General features: G+C 38.6%; 1 protein-coding gene and 1 non-coding gene across 6 annotated transcripts in view; both read right to left on the bottom strand.

The window, feature by feature from the left end:
* Positions 1-19,724, bottom strand: part of DIS3L2 (DIS3 like 3'-5' exoribonuclease 2) — a 338,953-nt gene that overhangs the window by 310,683 nt on the left and 8,546 nt on the right. The window contains exon 1 of one of the 5 annotated variants that reach the window (XM_058533211.1): positions 9,274-9,354. The exons of the other annotated variants lie outside the window; for them this stretch is intronic. The gene's annotated coding sequence lies outside the window, so the exon portion shown is untranslated. Of the gene's footprint in view, positions 1-9,273; positions 9,355-19,724 lie in introns of those variants that run through there. 5 annotated transcript variants of the gene reach the window in all.
* LOC131399338 (small nucleolar RNA SNORA62/SNORA6 family) lies at positions 12,634-12,766 on the bottom strand. Its single transcript, XR_009217104.1, has one exon. It is a non-coding gene; the product is annotated as a small nucleolar RNA SNORA62/SNORA6 family (small nucleolar RNA).

Below are 19,724 nucleotides of genomic sequence, written 5' to 3'. Positions count from 1 at the left end.
CAAGACCCTTAAAGGGCAACCAACTCAGTGAAAAGGTAGGCTAGAAAAAAATACACCTACTGATGAAGAAAAACAATCAAGAAATGTGTCTGTTTTGACCTGAGATCCAACTGGGGGCACAGGAGAATTTCCCCAGAAGATTCATAAATACGGGCTTGCATTCATGCAGTGTAGTCACACTAACCCCAGGCACAGACACTAACTTAAAGTGATCCTAGGTTGGTAGTGTCCCCGGGTGCTGGCTGAACCCAAAAACTCCTCTCAGAACTATTCACTTCAGAGTATTCCCACAGTCAAAAGCCTGATAAATGCTTACAAAACACATAAGGAAGACAGCCATCATGATTGAGAGTCAGAAAAAAACAGCAAAATGTGGTATAAAGTAATTTCAGATCATAAAAATGACAAATACACACTATAATGAAAGAAAAAATAAAAAGTGAAAGAAGCTTATGAAGAGACAAATTTTAAAAGAATTAAATAGAACTTTTAGAAGCAAAAAGTAACTAATGTGGGTGGGTAACTTTATAGATAAATGAACTAAACTATGTTTCTCCTCTTGAGTTTTTAAAATTACATTAGATGGTTAAAAGCAAAAGTACAACAGTGTCTGATGTGGTTCTCAATGTAAGTAAAGGAGATATTTACGACAACTAATTATAAAGTAGGGAGGATAAAGGGACCTAAATGGTAAGATTCCTACATTTCACCTGAAGTGCTAAGATACAGATACTAGACTACAACATAGTAAAAGAGGTCAATTCTCCCCAAACTGATCTTTAAATTTAACACAATTCCTATCAGAATCCCAAGAGTTCTTGTAGATATAGACAAGCTTATCTTAAAATTTATATGGAAATGCAAAAGAACTAGAATAACTAAAATAATGAAAAAAAAGAATAAAGTTAGAGGAATACACTGTCCAATTTTAAGCTCTATAGCTAGAGAAATCAAGACAGCACAGTATTTTCAGAGAGACAAACACACAGACCAACGGAACAACATAGGGAACCCAGAGATAGACATATACAAACATGCCAAATTGATTTTCGACATACATGCAAAAGCAATTCAAGGGAAAAAAGATAGCCTGTTCAACAAATGATGCAGGAGCAACTGGGCATCAATAGACAAAAAAATAAACCTTGATCTAAACCTCACATCTTACACAAAACTTAACTCCTAGACTCTATGACACCAAAAGCATCATCCATAAAACAAAAAAAAAATAGATAAAACTGTTTTTCTTTTTTCATTTCTAGGACCTGGTCATTGACATAGGTGAATGACAAGTTAAGAAATTTTTACTCAACATGTTGAACATTAGAGCTCTTCTCAGAAGACCAAAAAGAATAATTGGAATCCGAGTTCTCTGTTTTATCCTTAAGCAGTAAAGTGGACAGGTGGGAAGGACTCATATATAATTATTTCATTTTAATGAAAGACATTGGCTAAACATTTACCTACAACTTATCATTTTAGGATCTTTGTGAAAATCTCTAGGGAATTAAACTTAAGAGTTTTAGACTCTCAGGGCTAATTCTGGGACTGCTGGCATCAATCAAGCGTTACTGATAAAGAAAAAAGGCATCTTATTATTATATTAGAACAAAGCTGATGCCATATCACATCTTGAACTCTAGCTCCCAAATGCTTCTCTAACTTGTAAAGTACTATAACTCTTAGTGGAATTTAGGATAATATAGTTTTAGTCTAAGTTTAAAAACCAATATACTAGAAAATGTATAGAGCTTAGATTATGAAACATTTTATTCACTTCTGCAATCCCAAAGCCTAGCAAAGTGCCTGCTAAATAAAGTTTGTGAAAAATTCCACCATTTCCCAAGGAAAAATGAAATGCTGAATTTAAGAGACTGAAATAATGAAACATTGAAATTTTGTCACCTCTACTCATCTGCAACAATCAATCAGATCCCATCATTCCCACTCTATACTCTCCAACAGTCTCTGTCATTGTGCTAGTATTGGTCCATACTGCCCCTCTCGTATACTAACAGCTTCTTCTGCTTCAAGCCCCTCCTCCTTCACATCTAGCCCTGAATCCCACAGCCAGTTTACCCTTCCTAATGTGTAGCTCTGATCATGTCACTGCCCTACTTAAAACTTACACCACTGCCTCAGAGGGTCCTTCAGCATCTACTAACATAACTTCCTACTTCTGTGTCACTTCACACATCCTCTCCTGTCTTATGACTTTGACTGAAACATTCACTTGCTCATTCATTCACTCATTTAACAAAAATGTATTGAGCGCCTACATTGGACCAGATACTATGCTTGGCCCTAAGGAATACAATGGAAAAAAAGAAGAAAACGAGACTCAGTCCATTCTCTCTTACAGAGGAAGCTTACAGTCTAGGGTGGAAGAAAGATGTTAATCAAACAATTATACAAATTGATATGTAATTGATGTGTAAACTGAAATTTATACCGTGGAGTGGGAGGGTATATAACATACTCAAGTAAGGTGGTTACAGCTTAGAGAACAAAGGGGAAAGTAGGGTAAGATTAGAGGGAAAGCAGAGGCAACACCATGCTGGAACTTGCAGGGTATATTAATAATTTTGGTTTTTCATCTTACCAACAATACGGAGGTACTGAAATGCTTCAGTCAGGAGGGTGACATGATCAGATTTACATTCTGATAAAATCCCTCTAGCTTCAGGGTAGAAAATGGGTTGGAGATAGGGGGACAAGAATGAATGGGGTCCCCAGTTAGGAGGCTAGTTGAGCAGTCCATTAAAAAATGATGGTATTGAGAAAAATAAATATTTAGAAGGCCGAATCAACAAAACATGGTGATGGACTGCACATGAAGGGTGAGCAAAGTGGGTGATCATATTTTCTGGCTTATACAATTGGATGGAGGATGGTAACATTCACTGGGACAGGGGTACTGGACTGGGGTAGAGATCATCAGCCCAGTACTAGACATGCTGAGTGTGAGCTGACTTTGCAAACCAACAGATGATATCAAACAGGCAGCTGGATATAAAGTCAGGAGCTCTGAAAATGTCTGGGCTGAGATCAAATTTGGGAGTCACCAGAGAACAAATAGTAATTGAAGTTGTGAACACAGATGAGATCCACCTATGGAGAGAGAAAGGAGTAAAAATAGAAGGAGCCTATGATTGAGATTTGAGTAGCCTCAAAGTTCAACAGCCAGGGAAAAGGAAATCAAAATTGCAAAGATGGAGGAGGAATGGCCTCCTCAGGAGAAGATATAAGAGAAAACGGGAGAGTGTGATGTCAAGAAAATCAAGGTTTCAAGAAGGTAGTGGGCAATAAAGTTGTATGCTGCTAAGAGAAGTGAAATAAAGAATTAAGTGTTCATTAGACTTAGCAGCATGGATGTCACAGGGAGCTTGGAGAGAGCTGTTTGAGTGAAGCAATGGGAATAACAACCAAAGAGGAATTAGCTGAGGCATTAATGGGCAGGCAGGACGTGGAAAGAATGTGTTCAGCTGACTCTTGTTAAGTTTGGCTGTGAAGAGGGAGAGGTGGAATCAAAAGATAGTTTCCATTTGTTGCTGTTGTTACTACTATTCTTATTAAAGGGGAAACTTGAGTGTGTTAAAATACTGATAGGAAGGAAGAACTGAGAAGGTGGGGCCAAGGATGAAGGATAGCTCCTGTGAGGGGAGGAGGGAGCATGGGGATTGGGCACATTTTGACTAGTACTCCCCCAACATGTCCTCTATTCCTCAAGCTCACACAGTGCACTCACCCTCTACTCCAATCTCACTCTTAAAATTGTACCCAGTAAAGAACAGTTCAAATGTCATATCCTCTCCCCTCTCTGAACCTCACCTAATTTCTCTAGCTCTTGGGATCCCTTCTCTGCAATCCCATGTGTGCTGTTTTCCACATTTATTTGACCACAAAATTCTTTATAGCAGGTGCCACAGCATACGCACTGGGAAATGAACATTCTACTCCCTGTCCAGCTCAAAAGTCCTACCCTCTCAATACAGCCTTTCCTAACCATATCAGAAAAAAATAATATCCCCCTTGTAGAGTCCTGAACAATTACGTCATTCAGCACATTAAGTATTTAAGATCCTTGAAAGTAAGCTCCAAGAGTGTGGGGCCTTGTCTGTCTGGTTCACCACTGTATCCCCAGTGCCCAGTAGGGCTGACACACAGCAGGCACCCAGGAAATGTTTACTGAATGAAGTAATTAAAAGGGATGCTCTGTTACTCCTTAACAGCTATAAATTATTGAAGAGCAGGAGTCCTATGCCTATTTCTACACAGTGTCCTTCAAAGTAGACACTGAATAAATGTTTTGATAACATGATGATAATTTATTATGGCCTAACGTCACAATGGGAACTAAAAAGACAGAGTTTGGCAATATGCCTTGACACTATTGAAAAAGAATGAAAAGCCTATGTAATGTTTCTCAACTCTAATTTTAAAAGATAATAATAAAAATTACTTCAAAATAGTAATTTGAAATTTGACAATTTCAAAACACTAAAACATTTCCCCACATTCCAGAATTTAAGAAAACCCTTAAAGACAACTGAACTGTCTTTTCCCTGCTTATGAAATTCTTTTATACAAATTCATAAAACACTCTAGAATCTTGGTGCCTATTAGAAGATTCATCCACATTTTGGAGTTTAATGTTTTCACATCTTGATAATGCACAGGAGTACATCAGTAAAGGCAAGAAGTACATTAAGGATGTTGCTAGGGTGGATCTCAGTATCATCTGCCTGCCTAATAAAGACAGAATCATCTTAATGTCATTGAAGTATCAGAGTTCTGGTCATAAATAACACAACAAATGTAAGATTTGCAATGAGGCAGCATACAAAACCAAAATCAAAAGACATCACTCAGGGTCTTCTCAAATATAAGCTTTGCTGCCAAATAAGACCCCAAAATATTATGAGGTAGAAACTGCTTCATTTTTCAACAAATAGCTTCATTTCTCATGTGTCCTTTGTACAGGACTATATTATAAATTTAATCTCATGTTTCCATTATTTCATTACTACAATTAAAGTCATCTACAGAATTACTAAATTGGAACGAATAAGATTACTTGTTATGCTTTAAAGATTTTCATACCAATTGACACTTTCAACCCCGTGAAATTTATTCTCTCTTTTCTTTTTGGGATAAATGTACAGACTTTGGAGACAAATTCTAGACAAAGGAGTAAAAGGCTCAGATCAAACACAAGTACCTTTAGAAACAAGAAGAAATTTCTCTTCATCCAATGGGGGAAGGAACAGACAGACAAACTTGTGCAATCTAAAAGAATAGGGACTAAATAAAAACTTCATTTTTTTAATGGAAATCAGAATCTAAAGAAGCACAGGAAGGCACCCATTGGTGTCAGAATTCATGCTCAGCTCCAAATAGCAAAAGAAAGTGGCTCATAATAAAACAAAGGGTTTTATTTTCATGACATGTGAAGGGTCACATTGGAATATCTCTGCTGTGATCATAAACTTGGGCAATAACAGGATAAAATGATATTCTCTCTCCTGAAGTAACTCAGGGAAGTACTTCAGCAGCACTGAAAAAGCCACCCTAAAAGGTATTGGAAATCATGACATGTATTTCCTTAACTCCTAGTCCGTGTGATCAAATAAAGTCCATCAGGGATCTTATTACTTTTCTTCATTACTTTTTGGGGCAACTTTATCTTTTTTTTTTGGAAATTTAAAAACATATACAAAGTAGAAAGAATGATGTAATGAATGTATGCTCATCACTCAAATTCAACAATTACCAATTAATAACCAATGTTATTTCATCTACTCCTACACACACACACACACACACACTTTATCTCCTCTGTATACACATACAAGTACTAAATTATACTGAAGTATGTGGGAAGTCTTTTAAATTCCCTTTTAAAAACTCTAAATTACAGGTCATAAATGGCAAAATAGTTTATTCAGCAAACAATTCAGTGATAACTACTATTTTCACTTAGGGCCTTTACTTACATAAAGCATAAATTTTATGGAGCAAGGTTATCACACAGGTGCAATCTCAATTTCATGCTGTGATACAGAAGCAGCTATTTAATAATAGAACTGAAAAATAACTCAACCACCAGCTCTATGCATAATTTAAATGATAATCAAAGCCATCATCTACCCACATACACTAATCTCAAAATTAATAAGACAAAGAAAAAAGAACTGCACAGCTTACCCACATGGCCAATTTTACCATGGCAATTTGGAAAAATACGTGACTTTCAGAATCTATAGTGAACTGAACAAACCGACTAAAACATAAAAGAATTGAAAGCAGTTTTCCCTAGATTCATATTATTTCAAATAAAATGTCAGTGTTCACAAAAACTATTTTTTTTATTTTACACGAGAGATTAATATCAACCTGGCTTCTGTGTTAGTTCTTTATTTAAAAAAAAAAAATCCGTCAGTTATAGCATTACTTTCTTCTTGGGAAAGTGTTGCTACACCAACTCTCAAGGCTGCAGCCACAAACACATGGAATTTACTACCTACAGACTCGTTCAGTCCCAAGCGAGGTAAGGCCTCGCTAAGGACCATGTTCCCGCCTACAACACAAGGTCCTCGTCATGTCTTGCACAACACTCCCAGAGGAAGACAGGCACAGCCACAAGCAGTTGTATCAAAGTCACAGAGAAGAATTCTAGCATTATTGAAGGGATCTGGAGGAATGCAGGACACAAAATTCTCAACAGCAAAATGATTAAGACTAAATCCAGACCACAGGCAGAAAGATGGGGCAACTTTAATGACCCCTAAGCCAACCTGCTGACTTTGGATCTGGTCTGTCAGCTGAGTGTCCTGTACTGGGGGATCTGAGAGAAGCCCTACAAAGACAAACTGATGCTAGCCCTCCTTACTCCAGAGAAATTATGTTCCACATTCACGACATTCAGCATGAATGAGTTTGAAAGATGGTGACTCTAGGGTATGCAGCTTTTCAAAATTCTACATTTCCCAACCTCTACCACCCACAAGGGCATCACCACGGATTAACAGTTAATAACTTTAAGTAGACAGTAGAGAAATATGACAATGTAAGAAAACAACCAAAATAATTGGAATAGAATCGAAAGCCCAGAAATAAACCCACACATCTACGGACAGCTAATCTTTGACAAAGGAGCCAAGAACATACAACGGAGAAAGGAAAGTCTCTTCAATAAATGGTGCTGGGAAAATTGGACAGTCACATGCAAAAAAATGAAAAGAGACCATTACCTTACACCAAACACAAAAATTGACTCAGAATGGATTAAAGACTTGAAGGTAAGACCTGAAACAATGAAACATCTAGAAGAAAACATAGGCAGTACGCTCTTCGACATCGGTCTTAGCAACACATTTTCAAGCACCATGTCTGACGGGGCAAGAGAAACGATAGAAAAAATAAACAAATGGGACTACATCAAACTAAAAAGCTTCTGCACAACAAAGGAAACCATCAACAAAACGAAAAGACAACCTAAAAACTGGGAGAAGATATTTGCAAACCATACATCTGATAAGGGCTTAATCTCAAAAATATGTAAAGAACTCATGCATCTCAACAAGAAAAAAACTAACAACCCAATTAAAAAATGGGCAAAAGACCTGAACAGACATTTCTCCAAAGAAGATATACAGATGGCCAATAGGCACATGAAAAGATGTTCAGCATTATTAAGTATCAGGGAAATGCAAATCAAAACTACAATGAGATATCACCTCACGCCCGTCAGAACGGCTATAATTAACAAGACAGTAAACAACAAGTGTTGGAGAGGATGTGGAGAGAAGGGAACTCTCATACACTGCTGGTGGGAGTGCAAACTGGTGCAGCCACTATGGAAAACAGCATGGAGATTCCTCAAAAAATTAAGCATAGAACTATCATACGATCCAGCTATTCCACTGCTGGGTATTTATCCAAAGAATGTGAAAACACCAATGCGTAAAGATACATGCATCCCTCTGTTCATTGCAGCGTTATTCACAACAGCCAAGACTTGGAAGCAACCTAAGTGCCCATCAAGGGAAGAATGGATAAAGAAGATGTGGTATATATACACAATGGAATAGTACTCAGCCATAAGAAACGATGAAATCCAGCCATTTGTGACAACATGGAGGGACACTGAGGGTATTATGCTACGTGAAATAAGTCAGAGGAAGAAGGTCAAATACCGTATGATCTCACTCATTAAGTAATAGATAATAACAACAAACAAACACATAGAGACAGAGATTGGATGGGTGGTTACCAGAGGGGAAGGGGGGAGGGAGGAGGGTGAAAGGGATAATTAGGCACATGTGTGTGGTGATGGATTGTAATTAGTATTTGGGTGGTGAACATGAGAACATGATGTAATACATGCAGAATAGAAGTATAATGATGTATACCTGAAATTTATACAATGTTATAAACCAATGTCACCACAATAAACCAAAAAAAAAAAAAAAAAGACTGAAATGCAAGACAGACATGTGGCATTTCTTCTCCTTGCTGCTTCAAAAAGAGAACTCAAAACAGCAGCACTGAATCCCTGCTTCCCAGGCAGACAAAACAAACCTGAGGTCTACGGGCCCCAGGGAAATAAGCTGGGCCTCCACTTCCACCCATAGCTCTGGTTTCCCAGAGCTGCCACAAGCCTTCTGAGCAGAGGAGCAGAGTGTGGGGCATGAGCCCCATGGCAAAGTTCAGAATCTTAAGATTATTTTAAAACTTCAGGCTGCAAGTGTTCAACTTGTCCTTTATAGGGAAGCTACATCACTAAGATCTTGCGACCTTGAGATGTGCATAAAATATAAAACCTATATTCATACAGAGCCTTTGTACACATTTCATTAATCCAGATGTGAGGAAATCCAAAGTTAGGATTCCCATAGCAACTGTAATCTTGGCAAAGGCATACACAAGCATTCCGTATTACTTCAGATGGTAATGACCTTAAAAGAAACTTAGAAAGAATAAAGCACATTTTAATCTCCACATCCAATGACAAAGAAAAACTCCCAGACAGATCAGAGATAGAGAACTGCCTTCCTTCAGGATTAGGGAGCTCTTTCTTTGAGACAATTAAGAAAGACTGGATCAAGCACTGAAGAATGTGCTGGAAGAAACAATCCTTACCTGGCCTGAAGGCCATGGGCCAGACAACTTAACAGGATTTCTCTGAACTCTCATTTCTAATTTGCTAAGACAAACAGCTGTTTGATGTTTAAAACTTCATTTCAAATATTTAATAATTTCAAAAAGTACCTTAAATGCTAATCAGATGCAGAATAGGCTCAATTTTAGCTCCCACTTGAGGCAACAGAGGAAACATTTGAAGCCCTCAGAAAATGGATCATTTCCTGTAAAACAAGTCAAATAACACTTGCTCATGTCAGCTAATATAGAAAATGGTTTCCCTGGTTCTTAGTTCAAGGTTAAAATGCCAGTCTCTGGAATGCCATGGGCTACCAGAATAAGCTAGAAGATTAATGGAAGACAGCAGAGCTTAGTGGCTAAGAGGCTTCTGAGCCAACATGCCCAGGTTTGAATCCTCGTTCTACCACTTACAAGCTGTGGCTTTGGGCAAGCTATTTAATGTCTCTGTGCCTCAGTTTCACCATCTAAAAGACCCAATAATGAAACACACCTCATAGAGCTGTCTGGAGTACTAAATGAGGTAATATACATAAAGTTCTCAGAACAGTGCCCAGCAGACAGTAACTACTCAATAAGCATTTGTGCTTATTAATGTAAGGTCATTTATTTTGCCTTGGCAGCAATCGTTTTTTTTGTGTGTGAGGAAGATTAGCCCTGACCTAACATCTGTTGCCAATCCTCCTCTTTTTGCTGAGGAAGATTGGCCCTGGGCTAACATCCGTGCCCATCTTCCTCTGCTTTATATGGGACACCACCACAGCATGGCTTGACAAGCGGTGCATCAGTCCGCACCTGGCATCCGAACCCGCGAAACCTGAGTTGCCAAAGCAGAGCGTGCAAACTTAACCACTACACCACCAGGCTGGCACCCCGCAGCAATCTTTATTTATTTGATAAACCAGCACCCACACTAAAAAATCTAAAATAATCTTAATACCATGATGGTACTTTAATCAGTCTCTGTAGCGTGACAATAATAAATGACCTTCCCTCCTCTGGCCTCCTTCCTCTACCCCTCTTGCTAACTAAAGACAAAGTCTAAACTCCTAAGCCAAACATTGAATTTGCTTCATAATCTGTTGGCCCATCCTGGCTTAGCATCTTCCATACTCTTATAAGAACCTTCTGCTTCAATCAAATTAGTTTTCTCACAATCCTTTACACCTTGAACTTACTCAACAAACATCTGAGACTCGATGGTGCCCAGCACTGTGCTAACACTAAATGCAAAGCTGAAGACAGTTTCTGTCCTTAGAAAGCTCACAGAATATAGTTGAAAAAGAGAGACATGTGAAAAAGAGTTTCAATACAACGTAACTACAGTCACAAAAGAGCAACGGTGAAGCAGCTGCATGGAGAGGAGTTGATAAACTCTGTTGGTGAAGAAGTCCCCTCCAGAACTCTCATACACTGCTGGTGGGAGTGCAAACTGGTGCAGCCACTATGGACAATAGTATGGAGATTCCTCAAAAAATCAAGGATAGAACTACCATATGATCCAGCTATTCTACTGCTGGGTATTTATCCAAAGAACTTGAAAACACCAATGCGTAAAGATACATGCACCCCTGTGTTCATTGCAGCGTTATTCACAACAGCCAAGACTTGGAAGCAACCTAAGTGCCTATCAAGAGACGAATGGATAAAGAAGCTGTGGTATATATACACAATGGAATACTACTCAGCCATAAGAAAGGATGAAATCCAGCCATTTGTGACAACATGGATGGACATTGAGCGTATCATGCAAAGTGAAATAAGTCAGAGGGAGAAGGTCAAATACCGTACGATTTCCTTCATTAAGCAGTAGATAATAACAACAATAAACAAACACATAGAGACAGAGATTGGATTGGTGGTTACCAGAGGGGAAGGGGGGAGGGAGGAGGGTGAAAGGGATAATTCGGCACATGTGTGTGGTGATGGGTTGTAATTAGTATTTGGGTGGTGAACATGACATAATCTATGCAGAAATAGAAGTATAATGATGTACACCTGAAATTTATACAATGTTATAAACCAATGTTACTGCAATAAACAAAAAATTAAAAATAAAAAAAGAAGTCCCCTCCAGGAGGGCTTCACAGGAAAAGGCTTGTGAGAAATGCTGAAGGATACAGAGGAAGGCGCCAGGATGAGAGGGTCAGTGAGCACACTCTGGAGAGCACACAGTGAAAAGCATGGGCAAAGAAATTCAGGGTAATGAGGTACAGCAGGACTGCTGGGGAGCTGACGGAAGCTAGAAGTTGGAAAACAGGGATAGGCAAGAGAACTCTTGTACCCAAATCAGAAGCACTGGGGTAAGGCTTTGCCTTGGAACCACCAAAGAATTCCAAGCAGGGGCCTAACATGATGAGATTTGCATTTTACCATGATCACTGCAGCTGTAGCTCAGAGGCTGATTTGGAAGGAGAGACTGGAGACTGAGAAACCTGTTAAGACAGAGGAAGGGTCCAGACAGCAGTATGGATAGAAAAAAAGAAGACAGATTCAAAACGCAAATTAAGAACAGAATTGTAAGACTCTGTACAGGCATAAGAAGAGGGAAAAATCTAGCTTGAGTAACTGAATAAAAGGATGAATGGTGACAACACTTAGGCAAGATAAAGAGTACAGGACCACAAATGCACAGCCTGGGTCTTTATCCAAAGATTGATGGAGAGCAGGACAAGGAAATAACTTAAGAAAAGGTAAAAACCTAAAGAGATCCTTAACCAGAGAAGAAACCAGAAAATGCTAAAAAGATCCACACACTCCCCCGCAAAATGCACCAGGCCCAGATGGTTTTAGAGACAGGTAATTAAAATGTTATTTATGGGGCTGGCCCCATGGCTTAGCAGTTAAGTGCACGCGCTCTGCTACTGGCGGCCCAGGTTCGGATCCGGGTGGGGGATGCTGAGGCGGTGTCCCACATACAGCAACTAGAAGGGTGTGCAACTATGACATACAACTATCTACTGGGGCTTTGAGGAAAAAAAAACAGAGGAGGATTGGCAATAGATGTTAGCTCAGGGCCGGTCTTCCTCAGCAAAAAGAGGAAGACTGGCATGGACGTTAGCTCAGGGCTGATCTTCCTCACAAAAAAAAAAAAATGTTATTTAAACTGCTGGGGGGAGGGAGAGGAGTTAAAAAACTTTTCAATTTATTCTATGAGGCTAAATAACCCTGATACCAAATCTGACAAAGACAGAATACACACACACACACACTCTTTCACATACAACAATACAGAAGAATTTTTGTTATGAACATAAATGCAAAACCCAAAATTAAAAAATAAAAAACTTAATCCAACATTAAATTTAAAAATTATATACCACGAATGCATGGTATAGAATGTTTATTCTAAGAATGCAAGCATGGTTCACATTATGAAATCCATTAATATATAACACAATGGAACCAAATCATCATCAGGATAGAAGCCAAAAGACATTAATTAAGTCCAACATCCCCTTTTTTCTTTTAACCTGCAGGAAGTATTACTATCAAATTCCACTCACCGGGCCAGAGACCCTTGCCCCTCATGTAGCACACTACCTACACCTGCGAGTTCATCACCAGCCAGTGGCCTCAACTCCAAGCTCTAACAATGTGCACCCAACACCCATTCTTAATTAAGACTTCTTAGTAAACTAGAACTAAAAAGAAATTTTTCTAATGTGATAAGATGTATTTCTCAAGGAAACAACACCTCTTATGCAGTATTCTGGCCAACAATAATATATAACTTGAATCTAATCATGAGGAAACATCATACAAACCAAATGAGGAACACCCTTTTTTTTTAAAAAAAGAAGATTGTATTCATGAAAAATATTAATGTCATGAAAGGCAAAGAAAGGCTAAAGCACTGGTCCAGATTAGAGACAAAACAAACAGGACAACTAAATACCATGTGTGATCCTACACTAGATGCTGTGCTAGAGGGGAAAACATGATAAAAGGACATTAATGACTGGATTAACTAACAAACTGTAATAGATGGTAGATATAATCAAAGTTGTATCAATGTTAAATTAACTAAGTTGGGTGCAACTACGACATACAACTATCTACTGGGGCTTTGGGGAATTAAAAAAAGGAGGAGGATTGGCAACAGATGTTAGCTCAGAGCCGGTCTTCCTCAGCAAAAAGAGGAGGACTGGCATAGATGTTAGCTCAGGGCTGATCTTCCTCACAAAAAAAAAAAAAAAGAAAGAAAACTTACGTTCAAACAAAAACCTGCACATGACTGTTCACAGCAACTTTATTTGTAACAGCCAAAAAATGAAAACAACTCAGATGTCCTTCAGCAGAAGAATGGTTAAAAAAGCTGTAGGACATCCGTGCCATGGAATACTACTCACAATAAAAAGGAACATACTATTGATACATGAAGTAACCTGGATGAATCGAAGAGAATTATGTTGAGTGAAAAAGCCAATCTCAAAGGTTATGTACTGTATGGTTCCATTTATATAGCATTCTTGAAATGGCAAATTAGAGAGACAGAGAAGAGTTAGTAGTTGCCAGGGGTTAGAGAGGCAGAGAAGGAGGGAGATAGCTGTGGCTATTGAAAGGGTAGCACGAGAGCTCCTTGTGAAGGAACTATTCTGTATCTTGACTGTGGTGGTGGTCACACAAATCTACAGATGTGACAGAACTAAATACACACACACACACACACACACACACACACACACACGAGTACAAGTAAAACTGGTAATATCAGAATAAGATGGGTGGATTGTAGTGACATCAATTTCCTAGTTGTGGTATTATACCAGAGTTCCACAAGAGAAAACTGGGTGAAGTATACACAGGATCTCTCTGTATTTCTTAGGACTGCATGTGATTCTGCAAGTATCTTAAAACAAAAAGCTTAATTTTAAAAATAAGGTTTAAAAAGGAACAAAGTTAAAACAAAAAATAGCAACAGAAAATAAGTTATAACGATAAAGCACTAGAGGCATTCCTATTAACTTCAAGAATAGGAAGAGGGTGCCAGCTGTAACAGTGCTATTTAATACTGATCTAAAGGAGTGAGTCATTGCTATACACAAGAGGTATACAAATATTAGAAAAGAGACAAAATGATCACTTACAAATGAAATCACTGTTTACCTAGAAAATCCAATACAATCAACTGAAAAAGTATTAGAATAGTGCCCAAATACAATATACAAAAATTAATAGCCTTTTTCTTATACCCCACTAATAATCAATTAGAAAACTCTTTATAGTAAAGAATTGTTCTATTTTTTATTTTTTAATTCTTTATATGTCATGTATAATTATTTTTTAAATATTTAAAAAATTTTCCCAGGAATATAATGACTATGTATCTCTGATAAGATTCTCCAAAACATCTTCTCTAGTTCTCCCCATTGAGCACCACATTTGTTGTTCTTTGATCTGCTGTTTCTCAGTCTCTAGTCCATCCTTCACTTTAGAAGCCAAAGATTCTAGAAAGTAGATTCAAAAATGTCTTCCATTCCCCCAAAGTCTTAAGGGATGAGGATGTAAGGTTTCTTCCAGCTCAGACTCTCCATATTGCCAGGAGCTAGAATCCCTTTAATCAGCTCCCAGAGCCACTAAGTGTGCATTCTTCTGCAGACCTCAGGACCATCTGTCATCTTCATGAGGCTTCTCCCTCCCATGAATTCCAAGTTCTCAGTCAGTGAAGCTCACTCTAGAGCAGAACTACATTTAATTCGTCCAATTCTAGTCAGGGCCTTTTACACCAGCCAGCTCCCATTTCAAACTAGAGCTGCTTCTAAACCACTATCAGCCCAATCCACTTCCTCCAGGAGAATCTGCTGTGCAGTGCTTCCTATGTAACAGCCAACACAGCTTTTCACTCCACACACAGAATTATTTCTGCTGAGTTCCAGGTCTTCGATATACAAGAAATATCCTCAGTTAAGGAGAAAAGATAAATTTTTTTATAAAAAGGGGCTGGCCCAGTGGCCTAGTGGTTAAGTGTGCAGGCTCCGCTTCAGCGGCCCGGGGTTCGCAGGTTCGGATCCCAGGCATGCACCGACGCACCTCTTGTCAAGCCATGTTGTGGCAGCGTCCCATATAAAGTAGAGGAAGATGGGCACGGATGTTAGCCCAGGGCCAATCTTCCTCAGCAAAAAAGAGGAGGATTGACAACAGATGTTAGCTCAGGACTCATCTTCCTCACCAAAACAAAAGGTGGGAAAAAAAAGAAGCCAAGATAAAAAAATAAATTATTTTCACAGTACTTAAAGAGCATGGAACCTACTATATTAGAGAAGGAAAGGATGATATATGCTTTTAAGTAAAGGAAGAATTTCTTATACCAATATTTTTTATGTTAAAAAAAAAAATTCAACTTTCTTGCAACACTTTCATTCTAGGAACACCATGGATTAAATTCTCAAGTGAAATATCACGGCACTGGCCTACAGATGAAGGATGACAACTCACCATCTTAAAAACACCAACAGTCTAGCAATGAATTCTCTCTTTAACGTCTTTGCCTCTCCAAGTGTGACAAATGAAACCTCTATTTAGAAACACCACACTCCTAACAACAATTCTCTTTAGAAAGCAGGATTGCTAGGGATTCTCACTTAAGGCATACATTTTAGTAATGCTTGATTTTTTGTTCCTTATAAGAGTATGAATTACTTTTTTAATCAAACAACAATACATATACATATATATGTACACATATATTTTTAACTCTATTCAGTAATAATAGAACAGGTCTATTCAGACTTAGTGATAAAAAATAATTACGTTTTTTCATAAATCAAGTTGGTTCAATGGTTTAAGAGGAGATGCTAAGCAAAAATTTCAGTACAGCTTAGGAACATCTACTCTCCTTTTCCAGAACCTACTAGTGCAGGGTTATACACATTTTGTAATTACCAGCCCAACAACTGAATGAGAATGTCTCCTCACACACAGGTAAAACTATACCAGAGAACTTCCCATTATGACACATGCTACCAGTGCTCATTTCTTTTCTCTATGTAAGATAAATTGGTCACATGAAAAGTGTTACTTAATAGAGTTTCCTAGTTCAATAGCTGAAAACATCTCAAATTACTTATATGATTACACTTTAGAACATTTCAGTTGTGTCACATCCAACACAATCAACACTTAAAAGACTTTCCCTGTGACAGATGACCGAGGGAAAAGCTACCAAGTTGACTTAAAGAAAGTAAAAAGGCCAGTCAGACAAAGGAATGAAAAAACCACATTCCCCGATAGCTTACTACCAACCCCTCAGCCAGGGCTTCCCAGACACTAACTAAATGGGACGTTATGGTCAATGCCTCCAAGCACAGACCAGCATCAGCATCACAAGGGAGCTTGCTAAACATGCAAATTATCAGACTTGACCCAAGACTGACTGGGTGGGGTCCTCGAATCTGTATCTTAACAAGCTCTCCCGCAATTCTGATGCTCACTAAAGACTGAGAAGCACTGCACTAAGCTCCCAGGAACGGACTGAGGGACTACTTCTTCTTTTTTTTTTTTTTTTAATTTATTTTTTTGTGAGGAAGATCAGCCCTGAGCTAACATCTATTGCCAATCCTCCTCCTTTTTTTCCCCAAGGCCCCAGTAGATAGTTGCATGTCACAGTTGCACATCCTTCTAGTTGTTGTATGTGGGACGCGGCCTCAGCATGGCCAGACAAGCGGTGGGTCGGTGCGCACCCGGGATCCGAACTTGGGCCGCCAGTAGCGGAGTGCGCACACTTAACCGCTAAGCCACAGGGCCGGACCCGGGACCACTTCTTCTTAACACGCTTACAGGCAATACTCTTTCAAAAAGTCACACCCATACTGGCAAGGACACTGGTGTGGGTAAGGATGCTAAATGCAACTTTGAAGAGTCACCTCAGGTAATCTCAGGATGTCCTCGTCTGTGAAACAAGAGGGGATTGTTTTAATGTCTAAACATTCATTTTGTGGGCCAGCCCCGTGGCTTAGCGGTTAGGTGAGTGCGCTCCGCTGCTAGCGGCCCGGGTTCGGATCCTGGGCGTGCACCGACGCAACGCTTCTACGGCCACGCTGAGGCCACGTCCCACATACAGCGACTAGAAGGATGTCCAGCTATGACATACAACTATCTACTGGGGCTTTGGGGAAAAAATAAATAAATAAAACTATAAAAATAAAACAAACATTCATTTTGTAATCTCAGTCGGTCACATAAAAGACCCAATTGACTGAACAAGTGAATGAATAGAACATCATCATTCTATGAAATTCTTACCTGAATCAGAAAGAAATTTTCTCCCAAAACAAAGCCATCCCAGACTACCCAATCTAAAATCCAGTGGTTCTCAAATGGGGGCAATTTTGCCCCTCCTCTCCCCCAGAGACATTTGCGAATGTCTAGAAACATTTTCGACTGTGACAACTGGGGAGGGTACTATGGCATCTAAAGGGCAGAGGCTCCAGCTTCTGCTAAATTCCTACAATGCACGGGACAGCCTTCTTCCCCCAACAATGAATTACCCAGGCCAAAATGTCAATAGTGCTGAGGCTGACAAAACCCTGATCTAAATAAATTTCCCTCAGTCTCCTTCTAGCCTAGCACATTATTTTATTTCCTTCATAGGAAACAAGCAAGGTAGAAGACAGTGAATCAAAGTCCTTACAACACTGATAGAAAAAAAACTGTCAATCTAGAATTCTTTACACAGCAAATACGTCTGTCAAAAACAAGGGCAAAATCCAAACTGTTTCAGACATGTGAAAGCTGAAACAATCATCACCAGCAAATCTCATTACCAGAAACATTAAAGGAAGTCCTTAAACCAGAAAGACAATGATAACAGATGCAAACTATTCCAGAAAATTAAAGGAAAGGGAACACTTCCCAACTCATTCAAGGTTGCCAGCATTACTCTGATACAAAAACAAAAACAAAGATATTACAAGAAAAAACATCTCAAACCAGTATCTGTAATAACCACAGATGCAAAAGTTTTTAACAAAATTTAGGAAATCAATTCCAACAATATATAAAAAGAATAACACATCAGGACCAAGTAGGGTTTATCTCAGGAACACGAGGTTAGTTCTAATATTTGAAAGTGAATGTAATTCACCATACTAACAACCTAAAAGTGAAAAAACATATGCTCGTCTCAGTAGACTCCGAAAAAAGCATTTGACAAAATCCAACTTAATGTCTGATAAAAACTCCCAGCAAACTCAGAATAGAAGGAAACTTCATCACTGACAAAGAACATATACAAAAAGCCTAGAGCTCATACTTCACGCTGAAAAGCTTAACACCTTCTTCCTAAGAGCAGAACAAGACAAATATGTCTGCTCCCACCATTTCTATTTAACACTGTACTGGGAATTATAGCCAGGGCAATAAGAAAATTAGAAAGGAAACAAAAAACTAGAAAGGAAGAAGTAAAACTGTCTGTCTTCACAGATGTCATAATCGTTATGTAGAAAATCCAATGGAATCTATAAAAAAGTTACTAGAATAAATGAATATAGCCTGGTTGACAGAGAAGATCATTGTACAAAAATTAATCATATTTCTATATAGTAGCAACAGTCAAAAACACAAATTAAAAAACCATCATTTCAATAGCATCAAAAAACATGAAATATGGGGGCCGGCCCCATGGCATAGCGGTTAAGTGCGCGCGCTCCGCTGCTGGCGGCCCAGGTTTGGATCTTGGGTGCACACCAAGGCACCGCTTGTCAGGCCATGCTGTGGCAGCGTCCCACATAAAGTGGAGGAAGATAGGCACGGACGTTAGCCCAGGGCCAGTCTTCCTCAGCAAAAAGAGGAGGATTGGCATGGACATTAGCTCAGGGCTGATCTTCCTCACACACAAAAAAAAAAATGAAATATGAAGGGATAACTATGACAAAAGGGGTACAAGATTTGCCCAGTGAAAAACCACAAAATATTGCCGAGAGAAATAAAAGAAAACCTAAATAAATGGAGACTATAAAGCATGTTCATGAGTTGGAAGACTCAACATTGTTAAGATGGCAATTCTCCCCAAAATGATCTATAGATTCACTACAATCCCAAATTCTCAAGCAGAATTTTGGAAAAGCTGACAAGCTGATTCTAAAATTAATAGAGAAATGAAAAGGACCTCAAAGAGCCAAAATCTGGAAAAAGAATAGCAATGTTGAAGGACTTACACCATCTGACTTCAAGTCTTATTATAAAACTACAACAATCAAATCAGTGTAGTATTTTCATCAAGATAGACAAATCGATCAATGGAACAGAAAAGAGAACCCAGAAATAGAAACATAAGTAGATTTTCAACCTAGGTACAACTTAGGTAAAGGCAATTTAGTGAAAGAATAGTCTTTTCAACAAATAGTTCTAGAACAATTGGATTCCACATGTAAAAAAATGAACTTTGATCCATACCTTGCACTATACATAAAAATTAACTCAGAGTGGATCATAGATCTAAATGTAAAAACTAAAACTAAAACTTCTAGAACATAGGAGAATATCTTTGTGATATTAACTTAGGCAAAGATTTCTTAGATAAAGCAACAAAAGCACAATCCATAAATGAAAAAAATTATAAA

The sequence above is a fragment of the Diceros bicornis genome, chromosome 37, assembly GCF_020826845.1.
Source record: "Diceros bicornis minor isolate mBicDic1 chromosome 37, mDicBic1.mat.cur, whole genome shotgun sequence".
Taxonomy (NCBI): Eukaryota; Metazoa; Chordata; class Mammalia; order Perissodactyla; family Rhinocerotidae; genus Diceros; species Diceros bicornis.
This window is presented reverse-complemented; position numbering and strand designations above follow the sequence as displayed.